Raw genomic sequence first — 6,000 nt, forward strand, 5'->3', positions numbered from 1 at the left:
CTCTCTCCCAAGAAGTACCAGAGGAGGTTAGTGTTGAGTGTATGGGAAATATAGAACTGGACAGCAATCCCTCAACAATTCACCTATCCAGGAACAGCGTGAACAAAAGAAATCATGGCGGAAAACTACAATAGACGCACTTGAACTTCAGAGTCCTCAAGGAATCGACCTGCAAAGGAGTACCAAAGAAAAACAGCAAAACAATGCGAAGAACAAAAAGAGTAACAAAAAGAAAAAGAAAAATGGTAATGTAAAAGGAGCTTAAAGGCATGGTCTAGTAAATTTTTTTATTGTCCCTACGGATCGGCCATGTTTTTTTAAGCCTAAGTGGCTCGATTTTAGAAAACTTTCCTATGGACCTTACCAGAGTTTTCGTCCATTGAACGCACGCGAAAACAAGTACCAGGGAGCCGCCATTTTCTGATAATCCTATCTTTTCCCCCATCGCCCTGGCTGACCTGCTTTTGCGGCACTAAATCAATTCCCCCGCCCCTGAGCCTGTCATCAGCAGACTCGTACCGCCCATTTCCCAACGCCAAAGCACGTCTCGTGTCAACATTCGCTGCGCTTCAGCTAATGACGTGTCGCCATGGAAATGGCAGGACGCCTCTCTCCTCAATAAGTATAAACAGACCGTTTCACAACACACAGCAGCCGATTTACGATTCCATTCCTCTCTCTGTGTTACTTTGAGTATTCTGTGACTCGTTTCAGTGCTCTGGTCAGCTACCTTCGCCGCTTGTAGCCCGTGTGAACAGATACCAGTACCACCCCTATAAATTATTTTAGTTTGGCTACAATAATGCCCTACATGTACGAGCCTGAGTATACCGAGGAGGAACTACTGGAAACGGAAGCACGCGAAAACGATGGGTATTCGGACGGCAGTTGGCAGGACGAATCAACAGATGAAGAGCCTGGGCCTAGTCGAATGGACGGCGTCTCCACCTGGTGCACATGCAATCGGTGCGAGCTAATGCCAACCGAGGACGAGAACTGCTGCTGCCGAGAAAACTCGGGATGCCTGGCCTACGTTTCGGAAGTCGAGCCACGACCGCAATGCATCACCGAGCTGCCAGACTTCAGGGCAGCCTGCATCACACGGGCCGTGTTGAGAATAATGATGGTGCTTATGCACGAACTTCGAGCAACTGTTTGTCCTCGTAATCCGAGTAACGAGTAAGTATACTCTGCTTGTCATGCCACTCCTATTTCATGGTCTTCTACTATATCCAAAATCACATCCACATATCATTGTAACGCATGTAAGTCGTTGAATAGTGTGCATTGTCTAGATAGCATTTGTCCGTGTAAAATGCCATTAGTTACAAGAATTGTCATTGACAACACACGTTTATTAAACTTATCTTGGTAATTTAAAAACTTTTTGTTTCATTCCTTTTCACAGGTGGTACAGGCTGGTGGCCTATCGTTCCTTTACATGGTGGCTTCACGGGAGGCTTGGACACCGCGTTCGAAGAGTGATACCCGCCTGTGCCGTTCGTGCCATTAGAGAAACGTTCCCGAGTGACAGCGGTCAGTACAGGGGATTTTCTCTCGCTGTGCTGCAACCTGACCTGTATAATCTTTAAAGCCTTGTATTTTTGTGTCATGAAAATAAGATACAAAATAAAACACCACATATATTTTAACAACGGTTATCTCGATTTTTTCAATTAATCAAGTGTGTCTCCATTCAAGGATGGACGTCAGACATCTGTGCTCCGAATGGGTGAAGGTCTGGTTGCTGTGAAGCAGGGTGGTCACTATCTATCTAAGCTAATATGACATATTCTCGATAATGCATGCACTAAAACACACTTGTTCAAAGTCTTTCAGTAGGTTATGTCTCTATAAAAGTCACACATATATCTATACTAACATTTACCATTGGATTATACAGTCTTGACCACTATAATACACCGGTTGAAGTGTGGGTCTGTGCTCACAAGAATCTCCGGTATGTGGCATTTGTTAATAATAAGCAACGATATACTGATGCGCGCTGGCATGGGGGGCTGTCAAGGGCGCGAAAGGCCAAGGTGCCAAACTGCATGTACACTTCAAAAGGTGTCCCAAGCCAAGGGGCCATCGGTCACATTGCCTCCTCAGACCCCGTGTCTCCAGGCAGGCCTCCCCTGAGGCAGGCCACCCCCCCTGCAATCCACATAAGTGTGTCTCCTTTCAGCAGTCTTCCTGTGCCTTATCTGCACGCCCCAGGCCCATCCATCCCACCCCCCTGTATCAAAGGCGGTTCGCGCCGGTGGATGCGCGATGGCATGGGGGGCTGTCAGGGGCGCGAAAGGCCAAGGTGCCAAACTGCATGTACACTTCAAAAGGTGTCCCACGCCAAGGGGCCATCGGTCACATGGCCTCCTCAGACCCCGTGTCTCCAGGCAGGCCTCCCCTGAGGCAGGCCGCCCCCTGCAATCCACATAAGTGTGTCTCCATTCAGCAGTCTTCCTGTGCCTTATCTGCACGCCCCAGGCCCATCCTTCCCACCCGCCTGTATCAAAGGTGGTTCGCGCCGGTGGATGCGCACTGGCATGGGGGGCTGTCAGGGGCGCGAAATGCCCAGGTGCCAAACTGCATGTACACTTCAAAAGGTGTCCCACACCAAGGGGCCATCGGTCACATGGCCTCCTCAGACCCCGTGTCTCCAGGCAGGCCTCCACTGAGGCAAGCCGCCCCCCTGCAATCCACATAAGTGTGTCTCCATTCAGAAGTCTTTCTGTGCCTTATCTGCACGCCCCAGGCCCATCCATCCCACCCCCCTGTATCAAAGGCGGTACGCGCCGGTGGAAGCACGCTGGCATGGTGGGCTGTCAGGGGCGCGAAAGGCCAAGGTGCCAAACTGCATGTACACTTCAAAAGGTGTCCGATGCCAAGGGGCCATCGGTCACATGGCCTCCTCAGACCCTGTGTCTCCAGGCAGGCCTCCCCTGAGGCAGGCCGCCCCATTAATACCACGACATACATACGTCATTCATTCACAAACACACCCCAGTTTCTAATACTTTAAAAACCACTCGATATGTCTCATGAGAACATCTTTGTGCTTTGCAAGTCAACTCTTGAACGTGCTACCTGGGAACCACTGAGATCTATGCTAATATGCTCGTCGTCGTGTTATCCGTGAACTTCTGTGACCGCTTCGAGCATACCCATCAGTGCGCTACCTGTGGCCATCCACCCATTCTCCCGCAACATACTGCTCTGCTTGCTGAATCCAACTGTTTGTTGGTCAAGGTAAGTCCATGTATCCTGGTCATATTTCGCAGATTTTTTAATGTCTATCTATTTTCGAGTAGAGTACACAGTAGTGCTATGTTCATTGGTCTCATTGGTATTGACTTGAGTTTCCATTGCTATGCTATCAATAGATCTATTTATTTTCATCTGTGACTACGGTGATTGAATTGCATCCTTCGGGGGTCCAGTCAATAATGTTAGCATGTTTCCTTCTCATGCAAGACAGAACATCCAAGGGACGAGTCACATGTTCAGATTTCAGTCACATAAATTATCCATTTCTGCAACTTATGCAAATACTAAGCAGCACATAATGAACTGGTATAGTTCCTGCGACCAAAACAAACCTTGCATTGATCATTGTATGATTCATTTACTTTTGTATCAAATCTTTACTCTTGAAGATTGTATAATAATGTCGATATTTACTTTTCAGATTCATCAACAATGCCTGCCTGTTCGATTAGCGGTTGCCCTTCGAAGACCCATGCGAAATCTGAAGGAACTACAATGCATGTATTCCCGAAAACTGTTGATCGAATAAGAGAATGGGTCAGACATTGCGGATATCCACTGGATGAGCTGGAAAGTAGAGTCCAACAAGTCTTAGAGGACAAGAGGGGTGATCGATACCGCATCTGCAGCCGGCACTTTTCCTTGGACATGTACACAACTTCTTGGGTAAGAAAGAAGAATAAACGGCGAACGACACGGAAATTGCGCGAAAACGCTATTCCCACTCTATTCGTCCACATTCCGCCACCGGTGAGTCAAGTGTCCGGATTTAGCTTCCGGCCTTGCAGTAGTGTGTAGCCGAATGGATTAATAGATATTGTAGGTGTTCTATCCCTTGTAATAATTTCGATATTGATATGAGTGTATAGTTTTTTGAATAATGACATTTATCAATATATTCTTTTTCGATTTCATAACCCACAAATGCAATGCATATATATATGGGGACAGGGAACTGTGCTGTATTGAGCATTTTTCAAGTATTCTGTCGGCTTACATGGCTATTTTTAATATTGGCATTTCATTATCAATCATTAATTGACCTTTACAACTTCTTGACTATCCCTTGAATCTGAAGCAAGAACATTCTACATCCTTGACGTGGTCGCAGTTATCAACCACTTCTAGCGCGGATCAGGTAATCTTACTAGGCTAATCCGCTACATCCTTGTTTTATGCATGTCAAGTAATAGTTTTATTCTATTGTGTAATTATTTTACTGAATGTTTGGTTACTGCTTTCCAATTGATATACACCTTAGTTATCGTCCACTGGTGTTTTTTTTCAGTTATAATTAGTGTTATCCATACTAATGCAAGTACTGTCTTTCAGGGAGATGCTGAAGCGTCCGCCACATCTACAACATTTCTAGATGTTTTTCAACATCAGGAGGTATGGATACTGACAGCTCCATCGAGCGTCATCATCAGAGCTGGAATTCTTGTCGTTTGATTGTTCTACACAATGTTTCATTCGTGCTTAGCCGTTGATATGTACCTGTGCTGTCGACCCCAGGTGTGTGTTATGTTTTCACAATTGTAATCCTCACTAATGCAAGTACTATGTTTCAGGCAGTTGATGGAGCGTCAACCCCTGCACTTGATGCAGAGCCTGACATTCAAGTATACGAATCGGCGCAACAGCTTTCGGAAGTGCGCACTACATTTGCAACATCCATAGATATTCTTCAGCAGCACGAGGTATGGATAATGACAGCTCCATCATGCGTGATCATATAACGTGATTCCATTTGCTATACTTTCTTCCCTATTAACGCAAGTGCTGTGTTTCAGGGAGACGACGAAGCTTCCACCACAATCACAACATCTCATTTAGATGATGCAGATGTAAAGGAATCGTTGAAATAAATCGATGAAATGTGATCATATTTGGATTTTCCTTGATTCTTTTGGACAATGCATCATTTGTGGTTATCTCTTTATATGTACCTGTGCGTTCGACCCCAAGTGTGTGTTATGTTTCCATTATTGAAAACCATACTAATCCAAGTGCTGTGTTTCAGGGAGACGACGGAGCTTCCACCACAATCACAACATCTCATTTAGATGATGCAGATGTAAAGGAATCGTTGAAATAAGTCGATGAAATGTGATCATATTTGGATTTTCCTTGATTCTTTTGGACAATGCATCATTTGCAGTTATCTCTTTATATGTACCTGTGCCGTCGACCCCAAGTGTGTGTTGTGTTTCCAATATTGAAAAGCATACTAATGCAAGTACTGTGTTTCAGGGAGATGCGGATGCCTCCTCTCCAATACAACCATTCATGGCAGTCCATGCAGAGCCAGAGGTATGGATACTGACAGTTCCATCGAAATAGATCATCACTGGTCGAATACTTGTCGTTTGATTGTTGCACACAATGTTTAAATCATATTTGGCTATTGAGATGTACCTGTGTGTTCGTCCTCACGTGTGTTTTATGCTAACAATATTTTGATACATAGTAATGAAAGTACTATGTTTCAGGGAGACGATGGAGCCTCATTCCGTGCTGTCTATGCGGATACAGAAAATATAGTCGTTGCAGCGCAAGAGGAAGGGAGAACATGCGGAAACGAATCGGAGCTACAGCGTGCAGATGTTGAAGGTCCAGTCAAAAACGTTGCAAAGAAAAAAAAACAAAAAAAGGTTAGTTACAAACAGTTCATAACTTTAAAAAAATGTTTGTGCTGGGGACTATTTTATGTTTTTTTTCAGTCAATTCTAC

This window comes from Ambystoma mexicanum, chromosome 6q (genome assembly GCF_040938575.1).
Source record: "Ambystoma mexicanum isolate Mex_15411 chromosome 6q, UKY_AmexF1_1, whole genome shotgun sequence".
Lineage (NCBI taxonomy): Eukaryota > Metazoa > Chordata > Amphibia > Caudata > Ambystomatidae > Ambystoma > Ambystoma mexicanum.